The sequence below is a fragment of the Balaenoptera borealis genome, assembly GCF_965194805.1.
Source record: "Balaenoptera borealis genome assembly, contig: HAP1_SCAFFOLD_2101, whole genome shotgun sequence".
In the NCBI taxonomy this organism is placed as follows: domain Eukaryota; kingdom Metazoa; phylum Chordata; class Mammalia; order Artiodactyla; family Balaenopteridae; genus Balaenoptera; species Balaenoptera borealis.
In genome coordinates, this window is record NW_028122172.1 from 41058 (window position 1) to 57745 (window position 16688).

Sequence of the window (16688 nt, forward strand, 5' to 3'; positions counted from 1 at the left end):
GCTCAAGTGACTCCCTTTACATGTGGACCCAAGCTGACAACTGGATTTGTCAATTATGTTGGAGAAAGAAATGCTCTTAAAGGCAGCCGCCTTTGGTCTATGCAGTTCCATAGCAGGAGGCAGTGAAAATGGCCGTGGCGGCATAGGATTGTCAAATCTACACACCAGAACTGGAGGTGTAATGTCACTCGACAGAAGCCATAATCAGTTCAGTACTGCAGTGTGAACCACAGGGTCGTCAAAGAGGAAGGATAACTCAAGAGTCCATGTGTGACAGATGCTCAGGGCTGTGCACTGCACCTGGCAAATTCATAGTGACAAATCAACGTCAGGCTTCAGAGATTCCTCCTAGTTCGAAGTTCGCAGGTCAGAAATTTCAAATAAATGGCATAGACTAATGGACATCCTAGTGAGGCTAAAACGAAAGAGACTTTATCTTTCTCTCAAATGCCATTGAGTTTCTGCTATGTTCTTTGGTCAAATTCTGTACTGGATTCTGGGAACAAAAATGTGCCTAGTTTCACTCTTCTAGGAGTGGGGGCTTGGCTTGCTTTTGAGATTGTTTTTAAATTTTGGGGATAGTGCTGTAAAATCAAATTGTATCTTAGTAACTCTTTAGACTCTTTAAAAGCATGGTTCATGAGCGGCTTGATAAACTGATAAAACAGCCAAGGCCCTGAGAGACCCACACCCGTGTCAGTGACAGAAGTCCAAGCTACAGATACTGAAGGAGCCCTCAGTCCCATTCAGGCAACGAAAGCCCTGTCGCTGAGAATGAACCAAATGTACATTTGGGAGGATTGTTTATGGACATTTAGGACTTTGGATATTTAACCCACAGTAACAAGGAAACTTGATTTCAAAATTGGACTTTGATACTTTGGGACCTTAATTCATAAGAGCGTTTAATGTGTGCCCTTTTAATTTCTCTGTGAAGAATTTGATACTGGCAAAGGTGTACTTCCAAATTTGCAACATTTCTATGATTTCTGAATTGTATTACTGGATGCTTTTATGTATTTAATCTTAGTGTATCATTTAACCTCATCAATTTTCTATGGTTAGCTGTGCTGTGGATGGCTGGTAGAACAAAAAGTTGTTTCTGATCATTGGATATGAGTAGCCCTGGAGTTAATTTAAATTAATGCAATTTCTCACCCATATCGGAGACTTCTGGGATGAAACTCTAAGTCATCCACCAGCAGTTCCCGGAAGCCACTCAAATGAGTAGCCCCATAAAAGTGTGAGCGGGACTGTCCTGATAAAGGTCTATTATTTTTCCTGAAGGGAGAGCCATATTCCATTAATTACAGGCTTAAAGGCATAGTTGAGTGGGTTAAGAGATTGAAAAAAACAGGGGAGCATTAGTGACAATTTCCCTTCTCGTTCCTAATGGTACCAGCATGTGAAGGGAATTTGATTAGTATAACTTTTAACCTCCCTGCTCTTATATTCACTGACACGGGCTAGGTGAGGTGACCTACGTGACTGGCAAAGTTAGGAAGAATAACTGACCATGCTTTGCTAAGCTCTTCTTGCCTTCATCTTGGGAGTGAGTCTGGTGATAGACAAAAGTTCTCTGCTCCACTGTGGACATGCCCCTTTCACATGGGTTTGCCTGGAACCAACTTGCTGCAACAAAGTGGGTAAGTCTGGATAATTCTAGAATTCAGTTGACAGACTCACTTGGCTGTCTCATGAAGCCCCTTTTTCCAACATGGGCTCTAACAGTAAAAAGTGACATAATGTGTGGGCTCCAGTGCAAAATGAAAATATAGTGCCTCTTGTTCAAACTGCAAAGAAAAAGTGTTGTTGAAAGTATTTGCACTGGGGTGCATAGTGTCCTCCCCAAATTCATGTTCACCTGGAACCTGTGAATGTGCCCAAGTAAATTCTTTTTTCAGATAGAATCGAGATAAGATGACATCATACTAGATTAGGGTGAGCCCTAAATGGGTTCTATGGGTTGTTCTCTCTTCTCTTTTTCATATATGTCATCTTTTTCAGCAGAAGGGTTTGGCTAATATTGGGAAATAAAATGAGTAAGAAAGGATATGATAAGATTCCTTGGACATTCTTGTTTCTTAAAAAACAACTGCTTTCTTTCTGTGTTAGAAGTAAGTTCAGATTCAAATGGAAAGCATGGCCTCCCGGAGCTGTTAACACCTTCACTTAGTCTTGGATGTGACCAGTAGCACAGAATTCTGGTGGAATTCAGTAAGACTCCAAATGGGTACCAAATAAGCATGTCATGGAAAGCACACCATGAGCAGGGTGAAAACTAGATGTGAATGGGGCAGCAGGAATGGTGGCAGACACACATATTGCACATGTCCCCTCTGCTCATGCGTATATTTTATTGTCCCATAAACTTTACTAACAAAACGTAAGTTCAAAGATAAAATCATTAAGAATTTCAAGACATCAGTAGCAGAGCATGAAACCAAGCAAACGTGGGGCCCTTCTGAGCATGGTTCATGCGGAACTTGATCAACTGGTAAAAGAGCCAAGGTTCTGAGATACCCACACCATGTCAGTGACAGAAGTCCAAGCTAGAGATATTGAGGGAACCCTCAATGCCATTCAGGCACTGAAAGCCCTGTCACTGAGAATGAACCAAAATGTAAATTTAGGAGGATAATTTATGGACATTTAGGACTTTGGATTTTTAACCCACAATAACAAGAAAACTTCATTTCAAAAGAAAGTGTGAGGTCTTCAAGTTTGCTTTGGTTATTGAGGGTCCTTTGTGGTTACATATCAATTTTGGAGTCATTTCTTCTATTTCTGCAAAAATAGGGGATTTTGATAGGCATTGCATTAAATCTGTAGGGAGCTTTGTGTAATATGGACATTTTAACAATAGTTCATGAACATGGGATGTCTTTCCATTTATTTATGTCTTCCTTAATTTCTTACAATAACCCTGTAGTTTTCAGTGTACAAGTCTTTCATGTCTTTGGTTAAGCTTATTCCTAAGTATTTTATTCTTTTTGATGCTATTGTAAATGGAATTGTTCTAATTTCTTTTTCGGATTGTTCATTGTTAATGTGCAGAAATGCAAGTGATGCGTATATGTTGATTTCATATTATGCAAACAAACTTTGCTAAGTTGTTTTATTAGTTCTAATAAATTTTTTGTGAAATATTTAGCATTTTCTACATCTTTTTCAATAGTTTCCCTTTCAGCCTAAGTGTATCCTTAAATCTAGGGGACATTTTGACTTCCATCTTAGGCTTTCATCTTAATTCTCAATTTATTCAGAGTCTTAGTTGGTTAGTGTTCTCCTTATTGTTTGCCACTTTGGAGAATCCAACAAAATGTTCTACTCAAGGTGAGACCTCTTTTCTCTTCCACCTCTGAACCTGAAAATCACTTATTACTCACTTCATTTTCTTAGAACATAGCATTCGAAGTTTAAATGGTGATCTTTCTTAAAGGAGGTCAATATGCTCACCAAATTCAAGACCTCTGGTGAGTTGTGTCAAGTGTGTAGGAATCATATTAACTTGTTGGTTGTTAGCACCCCTGGAAACATTTCTAAAGTGGCGTTTGAGCTTGATATTCAGGTTTATTGGACACCGCGTTAAAGAGTTTAACAGAATAAGAGTAGGCTGGTCTTTCCTAAAGCAGAGTTTATCCAAGGATGACCTTGTAGCCACCTGCATCAGGCTCATCCTCGTTGAGTCATTGAGTGCCCTCAACCCCCCTAAACTGTAAACTCCTTATAGACAAGAATTATGTTTTATAGCTCTTGTTCCCCTTCCCTATACCTAAACATGCCTGGAATAGAAGGTGCCTCTACGAACAGGTGTTGCTTTATTTTAAACTACATTAAGTACATGTATATTTTCATTTTCCTCTGGGAAAGGAGGCTACATTCCACAGGATTCAAATATCAAGCCTTTAAACTTCCTTGAACCCATAGATATATAAATAGTTGCATAACTATCCCCCCTCTATACAACTCTAAGATGATCATATCAAAGTATGGTCATCATTAATTGTTTTTCATTGCAAACAGATAATAAGCAAAGTGAAAGGAACTTCTTCCACCAAAGTAAAGGCCAAAGTTCAACAAGTCAAATTAATATGGGATTTGTTACTATTCTAAATAGTAAAGAGCACTGACAAGAAATATCACAGTGCTGGTTGCTATTATCATCTTTTCATTTTCCATTACAGTTGTTTATATTATCTTCATGGGATTTCACTGAAGTTATCAAGGTTTTTTAATAGTCAAATTAAAAAACAAAATCCCTTGAAATGCCAATACAAAGAAAAATGAGTCAGAACATGAAAAAATGTTTTAGACAAGTTGACAACATATATTCTTTGCTCATTTCTCTTTTTGAGACAAGTTCCATCTTATTCACATCCACATGTACAATAGACTGAATAAAATACAACCCCATCACTCGATGGTGATAAAAAAGGAAAGACAAGCTGGGTCCAGAAAATTCCTCTATTTATTCCTAGTATCTTGTTGCATCTGGCAAAAAAGAGCATTTTGAAATATTCTCTAAAGTTTTGTATTTTATTTTATAATAATTTGCTTATTTATCTCAATGTAAATATTAAAAACGCATGAGAAATAGTTTAACATTTGGCATTTGACTATTCCTATCTATTTTCTTAATGTTTCCTTTGCGTCCTATGATGATCTTTTGGGATAGACAGCACATACCACTCTCATACTCCCCAGACTCTACAGCCCCATACACATGCAAAATAGCTTGTGGGGATGTGTTAACATACACTTGGTTGAGGCAGGAAGGCTGTAGAATACATAGTTTTTACACCTCAACATTTTAAGTGTTTTTGGAAAGTAACCCTAGTTTGAGTGCAAGATCCATCGATTTATCAAATGCATTTCAGGTATACCTAGGTATGTCCAGTAAAATGGTAAGACTATATTACTGGGAGACTATTTACATGAGCAAGTGAAAAGACATCAGTGAAAGAATATATTATAACCAAGAGCCAGATATAATATGTCAATCAAATAGAATGTAGATCCCAGAAACATATCCACACATATAAGGACAATTGATTTTTCAACAGAGCTGCAAAGCCAATTTTGAGGAGAAAGGATAGTCTTCTTGAAAAATGGTGCTGGAAGCATATGGCACACGGATATTGTGCATAGATAGCCATATGCAAAAGTATGACCTTTGATCCCTACTTCACACCATATAAAGAATTAACTAAATGTAGATCAAAACATAAATCTCTAAAACTTGGACAAAATCTTTTTGATCTTGGGTTAAGCAAAGATTTCCTAGAGATGACACCAAAAACAAGATCCATAAAAGAAAAAAAGTGATAAATTGGGTTTCATCTTTGGAAGCCATTATTAATAAAAGAAAAGCCACAGGTTGGAAGAAAATATTTATAAATTATATACCTGAAAAGACTTGTGTCTCTAACACATATAGAACTCTCAAAACTCAGTAACTAGAAAAATTTTTTTAAATTAACAATATGGGTAAAAATATTTAAAAAGAGACCCTGCCAAGGAGGTGTACGGATGCAAATAAGCACATGAAGTTGCTCAATGTAATGAATTATTATCTAAATGAAAATGAAAGCCCCAGGAGATGCCACTACACACCTATTGAATGGCTAAAATTAGAAAAGTCCAACCACACCAAGTATTGGTGAGGCAGTGTAGGAACTGGAAGTCTTTTACACTGCTAGTGGGAAGGAAAATGGTACAGTCACTTCAGTCAACAGTTTGGCTGTTTCTTTATAAGTTGAACATACACCTACCGTATGATCCAGCCTTTATGCACCTAGATATTTATGCAAGAAAAATGAAAGCATATGTTCATACAAAGACTTGTACGTGGATCATCATAGCATCTTTATTTTTAATAGACAGAATTGTAACAACCTCGAGCACCCATCAACAGGCAAATGAATAAACATACTGTGGTATACTCATACAGTGAAACACTACTCAGCAAAACAAAGTGATAAACTATTGATACCAACAAAAATATGAGTTGCTCTCAAAATAATTACATTGAGTGAAAGAAGCCAGATAAAAGAGTCCTCACTATGTGAATCCATTTATATAAATTTCTAGAAAAATGCAAACCCATCTCTAACGATAGAAAGCATATCAGTGGTCACTTGGGGATGTGGAGGGGTCAAATGTGAGGGAAAGAAAGGGGCTTTATGAATGAGGCATAAAAACACTTGCAAGTGATGGATATGTTCCTTTTCTTGATTGTGTTGGCAGTTCCATGGGTATATGCATATTTCAGAACTTAAATTGTGTTCTTCAAGTATGTGCAGTGTACTCTGTGTCTGTTCTATTTAACAGAGCCACTAAAAAAAGGCTAAGAACAGACGTTTGTCTCAACAAATAAATGTAGCAAAGAACAGAAAAGTCAAGTACAGTATGATCTCTGCCAGTTGAATTTTCCTATAGTTTATTTCCCTCAAAAAATATATCCCAGTTCTTAAAAGAGATGGGACTCTTAATAAAAGGTAAAAAAAACCGGCAAAGCCATCAGCAGGATGAGCTCCAGCCAATTTTCAATTGTGAGACACTAGGTGCATGGTGCAGACATGCTAGGATGTTTGTTCTTCCTGCCCAATATTTTAGAGAGGATATTAAACACCCCCGTTAAATGCCTGCAAGTGATGGCCAGAGTGGAGTTTGGAGAATGATGTCTGTGGTCTTTAATATGGTTGTGCCTTTGTAAAGAGTCTCACTCAGAATTTCCAGGGTAACTTTGGAGTCAATTTTTTTTGTTGGTTTTTGGATGATATATATGTCTAACTCACCTCAAGAATATATCCACGTAGACTTGAAGTTAGGGACCAGCTGGTGTAAATTTGTGTGGTTATCTCCTGACCTAACCTTTTAGCTTCTCTTTGTTCCTTGATTGTAGTTAAACTTCATCTTGCCTCAGGGCCTTTGTATTTGCTGTTCCCATGTTTTGGAAATATTATTTCCAGAAAAATTGTCCATAAATGGTTCCTTTCTATTCTTTGGCACTCATCTCTTAAAGATATTTTTTCCTTGATGGTTCTACTAGCCTAACTTAGTCCCAATTTGTCAGATTACCTTACTTCTTTCACAGAATAATAATAAAAACAAATATTTTCTTTGGTGTCTCTTTGTATTTAGATGAACTTCTTCCCAAAGAACTCAAGCCCCACAGTGACAGAGGTTGTTACCTTTCTTATCCCTTATTCTGTGTCTTAGAACTGTGGCTGGCATGTAGTAATCACTCGAGGCCTGTTGACTGTGTAAAGAATATGTGAGTAGATTAACAGATTTGGAGTTATTTGAGGTCGCTCTTAATGATTGCTGGTGTTGGTGATTAAATTAAAATTGTAGGTTTTAGAGTTGGAAGTGATCTTGCTGAGTCTCACAGCTACGGCAAAACTCTCCCTACTGTAGCATCCCTGACAGATGATCAAGTCTGAGCTTGAATAAATGTATGTGAAAGACCCTAACCAGGGCAACCTCCTAGCTTTCTTCAAGCAGATCACAACCTTCCTTGGGAGTTTGCTCCCTATTATTCAGCTGTAATTAGGAGAAAACGGTTTGATTTACCCAGAATCATCTTCTCTCAGTCTCCTTGTTCTAGTTCCTAGAGAATAGACAGGACAGAGTTTCCTCTAAATTACATCCTTTGGGTTTGCATTCCTGCTTGTAACAAAATAAGCACCATGCTATGGCAAAATTCCCCTTGATTGTCTGCCACTTGTTGCTACATTCCTTGTTAGTGTTTAGAAATAATTTTTCTTAATGTTCCACATTATAATTGATGGAGTACAGAAATAAAAGAGATCTCGGGGTTATGTCAGAAGCAATCAGACAGATATTTTAACTTACGCTTTTAATGTATTTAATGCTGACACTGTGAGGAATTGAGCAGTATAGTCACCGCGTTATTGCCATTGCTGAAAAAATGTATTTATGGTGAAATTTATGGTAACTTTGAAAGCATTAGCTGATGGGGGAATTGTCAGCTACATCTCAGAGCTCTGAGCATTTCTCCAAAAGTTGTGATACGAAACACCTCTGCCTTTTCTTGTATTTCTGTTATGTTCAGCTGCTTCACAAAAAGCATTCTTCATATTCCTGAAATAATGATGGGCTTAGTTGAGATTCTTTTGGGTCCTAAGGGACCAACATGTGTGCATAACAGTGTCGAGTTACACAGAGCCTGGATGTTTAGCTCCAGACTGAAAGCCCCATGGAGTCGTTTTTCACATCTGTTCACCAATGTGTATGAATGGGAGAAAACCAAAGTTCTGGCTCGTTCGATCAAGGGGAGCCACACTCCTTTTACTTTTACTGTGACAAACAAGTAAAGAGGTGTAAAATATCTGAAAACAGCCTCTTAGGGTTTGGTAGAACGCTTAAGTGGGATGTAGAGAATATACAACAAAAAGAAAAGCAAGTGAGTACTGCTGGCAAACTTTTTCAAGGACAGCTAACAAAATAATAATAGTAGTAACAACAATAGTAAGATTGATTTTAAAAGACTTAAGAGTAGCATGGATTCCTAAGCACTACGTGTATTAACTCCACGCCACAGCTCTGTAAAATGGGTGAGGTTATTAAGCCCTTGTTTTTCAAAGAGAAAGTGAAACACAAAGAAGTAACACTCCTGAAGTCCCACCACTAATAAGTGGTGGAGCTGGGGAAAAAAGATCCAGGCAAATTAATTTCAGAGTTAGTGCTCTTAACCAGTAGGTTATGTCCCACAGGTAATATTTGCACATTTTGAAATCACTTTACAAATACTCTTTTTACCCCTAAGGTACACAGGGAATACCCAGGGAAATTGGCATTATAATTATTTTTATATCTTTGCCAATAATCTGTTAACTTTTGGCAGTTCAGTATCCTTCCCCAACTTCTTAAAAATTCAGCCTACAATCCAAAAACATAAGGGCTAGTGAAAATAAATGTCTTGTAAATCCAGTTCAAGAGAGCAACTAAAAACTAAGGCCCCAAGGATGTAAAAGAGAAAGCAAAAGAAAAGAAGAGACAAGAAGCCCAAACCCTATGGTTAAGCTCCACGTTGTTAGGTAAAGGGGCATTTAATTAATGCTTCTTTAATACCTTGTGCACAGAGGCATGGCTCTACAGAAGCCAAGGAGTCTCCCTTTCATCACGGATTCATGGTATGCTTCTGGCAGGGTCACTTCCTTCTTTGAGCCTCAAAGCTTTTCATCAATACAGTGAGGGAATTGGAACAAGGTTAGCTCTCACAAGCCAGCTCTCATGTTCTCTCATGTTACCTGTGAGTCTAGGTAAGTGCTGAATGTCTTTAACATGACAGATTATATTTTTTCTTAACCATTTCTCTTCTCCTGATTTTTACATAATTTCTAATACATAGTAGAATAGTAGAGAAGAAAAAATACCACACTGAAAAGTAACTGATACACTAACTTTCCATTCTCATTTCACTGCCAATTCAGCCAAAAGCCTTCTGTAGAATTCTGATGCAGACCATAAAAACACACTGTAAGTGTTCCAAAGTCTTTTCCATATTTGGTAGTCCTGTGATTTCCATTGGCAGAACTGTCTTGGACTGTCATCTGAAAATCTATCAAAAAGAAATTAAGTAATAGGAATTCATATCAATAGTATTGGAGAAAGAAATCCTTGAACTTATCTTACTGTGTGAACCTTCATCCATGTACAAAATCAACAAACAGGTTAAACTTTAAAGGCAACATATTGCCATGAATAGAAGGGAGAACATAACACAAATAATATACAATGCTAACATTATGTACATACACGTATATACAAGTGGTCTTGAAATATATTCCCAGATATTAATTGGATTAAAGTTTGGGGCAATAAAGCATTTTTTCTCATAGAGAACATTATTCTTTAAGGCACATACAGACACACATATCTGCCCTGCTGGCCTCTCACAGTTTCAGTTGATTCCCCAGTCATGTCCCCAGTTCATTTCCCCATATATTTATTCTCAGATTAGTGATTTTTGAACACGTGTTCGTCTCTTTAGAAATACCTGTGCCATGACCACAGAGTACTCAGATTTCTTTTTGGCATTTGGTGGCATATGATGGGGAAAGTGATGAGTTGTATGACAGGAGAGGTACAAGGTGAACCTTAGAGTAAGTAAGACTTTATGCATAGTTCTTAAGCCCAAAAGGAAAAGAGAAGGATAGCAGCGAAAGTCATTGGAATAAAGGACCTCTCAGATGAATCAGCATTAGGATAATTCATTGGTTATTGACTGTCCAGTCATTTTTGGTTATAAAGTATTCCTGAGTGACTGCATCACTTTATGAAAGGATCTACCTAACTATAGCTTTCTTTTGCTGGAATTAGTTTATATGGCAATAATATGCATAGAGAATGGCAATTGTGAATTCATGTCTTCCCCAAATTGAAGACACTCGTTAAGGTACAAGTTTCCCCAAGACTGCAAATGATTTATCCATACTATACTAACTGAGACTGTGGCTTACCATTCTTGTTTGTTAAAGGAGATAATAAGGCTAACTTTGAGTAGAGTAATAGCAGGATACTTAGAAAATACTTTCAGGTTAAGTTTTGTAAACAAAGTTCAGTGTTTACCCACCAAAAGCAAATCAGCTCATTTAGTATTGCAGGAAATGCCTTCATACTTTTTCATTGCCACTAAAGGAATTTAAAACACCTGTTGGATATATTCCCTCCTAGAATGCCATTTGTATGCTTATTTCTAATAGGACCTGTTATTTTAAATGCAAACTCATATTATAAGGCTCAGAATTGATACTCAGTATTTTTAGTGATCACATGGTTTAGGGTTCTCAGATTTGGGCTCAGACTTGCATCTCAAGCATTGCAATCTGGGCTTGTTAGATGATTTCCTTGCAACCAGGAAAAATTGTTTATCTGAATCTAAAGTCCAATTAAAGAAATGTGATAGTGGTGATAGTGGTTGATGAAGCAGACTGGCATAGCAGCTCGGGCAATTATGGACAAGTTACAGTTAACCTCTCTGTGCCTCAGTGTCTTCCTCTGAAACTGAGTTTCTTCATCAATGGGGATAAATACTGGTACCAATCTGACAGAGTTATTGTAAGAAATGAAGGAGTTCACAAATTTCCTAAAGGCTTAATGTTTGGCTTGCCGTTACTAAATGCTGGTAATTATTAGTAAAACAATATCCCTCTATTATTTATTATATCAAAATAATAATGATAAGGGCCTGTTATTTTAGTAGTTCTATTTTTTGGTCATATAGTTTAGACTAACTCATATTGTTTAAATGTGAAACCAAGAAGAAAAACAGTTTTGTTTTGTTTTTTAACCTGGTCAAGGAACCCAAATCACCTAATTCAGAAATGTTTCTAACTTGGCATCTGCTTTGGATCTGTCACAGCCAGAGAAAGTTTATTGTCTCAGAAAGTGACAGCCTTGTATTTGTGTATCATAAAAAAGAAGATACATGCTAGATAAGATATATATACCCCTTATCATAGTCATGCCACATAGAGTGCAAAACTATTCCTGCTGGGTTCAAACATTGTGATCCAGAGCCTGCCATTGCCTATTATCAGGAGCAGGAAAGCGTAAGAACCGTATGTGTTTGCCCTTAAGTTGGTCTACAACACAGATACTGTCGATCAGCCTCTGATAGTACCCTCCCCGTGGACAACCTTCTGTGCTCTTTTGAGCATGCTCAGATGGAGTCTACCATCAGTGTGGTGGGAGTTCACTTCGCTTCAAGTGTGTCCACGTTGAAGGGTAAAATGAACAAATACTAACCAAATTTGTGGCTGTCCAAACTAGGAAAATAGTTAAAGAATCAGGACATGAGGAATCAGGCAAATACTCATTTGGCGTCAACCCAATAAAAAAGCTTCTTGGTGAGAAAAAAGTTGCCAAAGATGAAAGCCCAGAATAGTGCTACTTTAGCCTAACCACAGTGTCAAAGTGAATTACACACATACACACAAACGCAAAAGGAAGCCCTCTTCACACTAATGCCCCAAAGTCCTTTATGGGTCTTCAAATTGAGCAGATTAGGTAGGTTGATGGTTGTCCTTTATTGTCCTTCATTGTTGCTTTTTTTGTGGTCATCCATGTACAATGCTTGGCGTCAGTCTATTTATCTCTTGTAAAAATAAAATACAGTGTGTGTGTGTGAAAAAATATATATATATAACACCAAAGGCACAATCCATGAAAGAAAGAATTGATAAGCTAGACTTCATTAAAATAGAAAATTTCTGCTCTGTGAAAATCACTATCAAGATAATGAAAAGACAAGCCACAGAGTGGGAGAAAACATTTGTAAAAGAAGCATCTTGTTAGGATAAAGTGGCAACTTGCAAGCTTCTTACATGTGCAACTGGTGTAATTTATTTTGGTATGTAGTGTGAGGTACAGACTTTAGTTTTCAATGGGTGTGTAGTTTTCTAGGCATCAGTTTTAAAGATTATGACTTGACTTTATCACAATCAAACTTCCCAGACATACTTAGAACTATTTGTGGATATTCTTTTCTGTTTAATTTGTATATGTGTTCATTCATGTAGTAATGCTACAATGTTTGAATTGTAGTGGCTTTATAGTTAAGTTATATAGCTACCTGCTAATTAACAGATACTCAACTTCTAATAAAATTTATGACTTGTACCTGAATGCCTCCAGATTATTTTCTTCATTCAGACTCTTTACTATTCACTCAATATAAATTCAGAGCTGATACATTAAAAACTGAACTAAGGTGGCTAACATGTTTTAGTTTTCATCTATATTCCTAGATTTAAAATATGAGAAAGTAATAGAATGCAACATTTTAAAAAACCTCTAATGACTCACATTTGCTATCTCTAATTAAAACAGAATACCCTATGGAATATCTTTGCATCATTTACCCAGTTTCATTAATTCTGGCTGCTGAAGTTAATTTCAATTCACTCTGGTAAAATGAGAGCTCAGTATAAGCTTTTAGCATACTCAGTGAGACTTACAAATAGTCATCTGCTAGGTGATAAACAGTAAACAGTCTTGTTTATTGCAAATAATCTTAGCCAATAAATGTTATTTATGCTCCATTTAAGAATAAAGATGTTAATCTGAGATCACAAAATGATCTTTTTGTTAAAGCTAAAAGCAATTCTGCTTTGATTAGTTGCAAATGCAAATATTACCCAACTTCTTTCTCCTTCTTTGATAGTTGTATAGAAATAAAACTAAACATAAGAATGTAAGCCAAACCCACTACAAATGAAACTGCACTACAGGCCCAGTATCTTCAGTGATTTCTAGATGATTTCTATGCTCAAACCTTCATTCTATCCTCTCTTCCTAAACAGAATTGGTTTTTTTTCTTGTTTTGTTTTTTGGTTTTGAGTCACTTTTATTACACAAGGGATTCATATTCTTTATAGAGAAATCAAGTAATCAAATAATCCAAAAATAGATTAAAAAGCAGCCATAATTCCACCTCTCAGATATATTATCACTGTATCTAGTTTATAGTATAGCTTTCATATATATATTTTTAACATCTTTATTGGAGTATAATTGCTTTACAATGTTGTGTTAGTTTCTGCTGTATAACAGTGCCTCAGCTATATGTATATATATATCCCCATATCCCCTCCTTTTTGCGTCTCCCTCCCACCCTCCCTATCCCACCCCTCTAGGTGGTCACAAAGCCCCGAGCTGATCTCCCTGTGCTATTTGGCTGCTTCCCACTAGCTATTTTACATTTGGTAGTGTGTATATGTCCATGCCACTCTCTCACTTCGTCCCAGCTTCCCCTTCCCCCTCCCCATGTCCCTAAACAGAATTTTAAGAAGATAGCAAAGATAAAATGAGAATCTGATTTAGACTTAGGTCCCAAATTTACAGCTTCAATGATTTAGGAAAATTCCTTGGCAACTATACTGAGCCTCAGTTTTCACATTTGTAAAAGGGTGAGGATTAAAAAAACTGATACTTCTGGAAATGCCTGTCATTCTGATTGGATATTTTTTAAATGTTAACTGAAATTTAAATTATAAAAAGAAGATGACAAAAAGGCCTATTATCATTTTATTACCCAGATAAACCCTGGTGGTCCACTGATAGGAGAAGGGGCTTCTCTAAGTAGTTTTCTTCATCCTGATTTCTAGACACTCCCTTCTTTAATCTGCTTTTGGAGGCAGCGGGTGACATTTTGGCAAGTTTTATTCAATTTCTTTATGCCTTGATTTTAGGAAAGAAGAATAGTAGCTGTGCTGAGCTCTGCCAGGTCAGATAGAATTTTGGAGTATTCTCTTTCTCTCTCTTGTAGACAGCCACTGTCATTTGGTAAACCATAAGCCTTCCTTTGCTTTGACTGTGGTTAGTGTGTTTGCTGGATTTCTAGAATATATATTTTAGTGTTTACTTGTTTAGATTGAAAAGATTGGGCTATATTTTTAAAACTTTATTCCTTCATTTTGGAAGGTCTTTTAAGTTGTGATATTGCATGCAAGAGAGCTAACAGAATTCTGGACTCCATATTTTCGTTTTTACCTTTTTTTTTTTTTTTTTTTCTCAGACTTTGAACCAACAATGGCTAAGAATGAAAGGAACTCAGACCCAAATATTTTTTCCCTTGTAAAGCACAGAGAATATGGTAAAAAATGAAACTGGGAAATTGTTTTGCTCTCTTCCTCCTCCTTTTTGGTCAGTTACCTCAGTCGTCCACCTCACTTTGTATTTCTAGCCTGGCTTCAGAAAGACCTGAATTGGATGAACTACACACTGTTGGAGTAGTAGATTGCTAGAAGGAACCAAGATCCAGACAACCTTAAATGGCGGCTTCATGGAATTATATTCAAGAAGGATGGTCCAGCCAATTTCCTCACTTCCATTGTGAAAGGAGTTCCCTATTCCTAAGAAAATGGACCTATGTCCGACTGACACAGAAGATGGAGATTTATCCCAGTGCATTTATATATGTATATATATTAAAATTATGTATATATATATATATATATATATATATATATATATATATATATATAATGCCTAATGGAAATATCTCAGATGGTCTATTTTGTGTTTTTTCTTTAATTTTACTTATAAAATTGTGACCATTTTTTAACTCAAAAGAGGAGAACCTTAAAAATTAATTAAAAAGACATTCTCACTAGTCTAAGGTTCAGAGTGACTTGGCAGAGAAAATTGCTGAATGGTTAGATAACAGTGCTGGTATGCTTAGCTACTGTAACACTTTCCATTTGAGTTTCTCTTCTTTGAAATTACAAGAACTATATGACGCAAGAGAAAGATTGATAATTAGGAATATTCTGCTTGCTTTTTATATAGCTTATTGAAGAACATTTTAATTAATTATTTGGAGGTCATAGGAAGGAACCTTCATGATCTAACTTTTGAACAAGTAGTGTTGCAACACAAAGCTATGACTTCAAATTAAAAAGGAAATTTGAAATGACCTATTTCTTTTGGCATCTCAATCCAGATATCTGTCAGTAAAATGAGTCACTTTTCAGTCAAATGGCTGGTCAGCAATATAATTTTTTATTGGGAAGCTGAAAGACACCATTGCCAAACAGAGCATCTGCAGTGTTAACATCTATATTTGAGCATCTTTCGTTTTCCCAAGGGGTGCAGCTGAGAAGAAGGAAGGCAGAGAAATGCACTTGAATAAAGCTTTTCAAGATGGATAGAACAGAGAGCATTCCCAGAGGCAGGTCAAGTTCAACCCAAGAACAACTCTCTCAGTGCTTTCACAACTAGTTAAAATACAAGACCAGTAGTAACTCAGCTCTCAAATCAGTGCTGAAATCAAGCAGAAGGTTGTTAATATTGATATGGTTAACATACATCAAATAGGATTACTGAATTTTCTGAATCCAAAAGTTCTCCACAGTGTTGACATTTCCTTACTGAACTCCCAGGACTGTTTGGTTTCAAAGGCTGTTGGGCTCAAGACGCATTTTGTTTTAAATAATCCTTCATAAAAAGTTCAGCTTTCAGAACCCAGCTTGAGTGTGTTTTATAATGCACTGAACTGGAAAGACTATGGGCATTGAATTATTCAAAACATGGTAGGCGAAGGAGTGATATGTGGGGAGGAGGTGATCAAAGAAATCAGTGAGACTTGATATGTCTTGTAATCTCATTTTATTTACCTTTTAGAACTCTTCCAAATATCAGAGGAAAGAAATCAATATCAATTTTCACCTGTCACGTTCCACACTTCAATTATTAATGAATGTCAAATTTGACCACAGTTTTCTGTACCACCTGCTCTGCAATAATATTTCTGAGCCTTTATTAAAAATGTAAAATTGTCATTGAATTTCCAAATATGATTCTGCAGTGGCTAATTCAGCTTGTTTTATTAATAAGCAAGTTCTGATGAGTAATACTTATTTAATACACCTGCATGTAAGGTTAAAGTGTAAATTATTCCTGCCGAAGGTGATGAGATATGACTGCAGTGTGGTGGTAGGGCACTCACCTTCCTGAACGAACCCTGCGAGCACACAGTTCTTGGGAGAAACCAGTACTTCATATAGTAGCAAATCTGATATTATTTTGCATGTCTCCTGTAGCAGTGGAATGCACGCACACACACACACACACATGCACAAACATGATCATGGGTGAAAAAACACACATGCGCACCTTAGATGCTTACATTAATTTCTGAATATAGTTCTCCAGAA

The 16688-nt window shown here is 36.6% G+C and overlaps 1 protein-coding gene across 5 annotated transcripts in view; it reads left to right on the plus strand.

The window, feature by feature from the left end:
* Window positions 1-15985, plus strand: part of LOC309622321 (uncharacterized protein) — a 30040-nt gene extending 14055 nt beyond the window's left edge. The window contains exons 3-5 of one of the 5 annotated variants that reach the window (XM_082409430.1): window positions 14223-14257; window positions 14549-14626; window positions 14717-15985. The gene's annotated coding sequence lies outside the window, so the exon portion shown is untranslated. The other 4 variants (XM_082409429.1, XM_082409432.1, XM_082409428.1 and 1 more) reach the window with 4 other exon arrangements.
* Window positions 15986-16688: the final 703 nt, after the last annotated feature.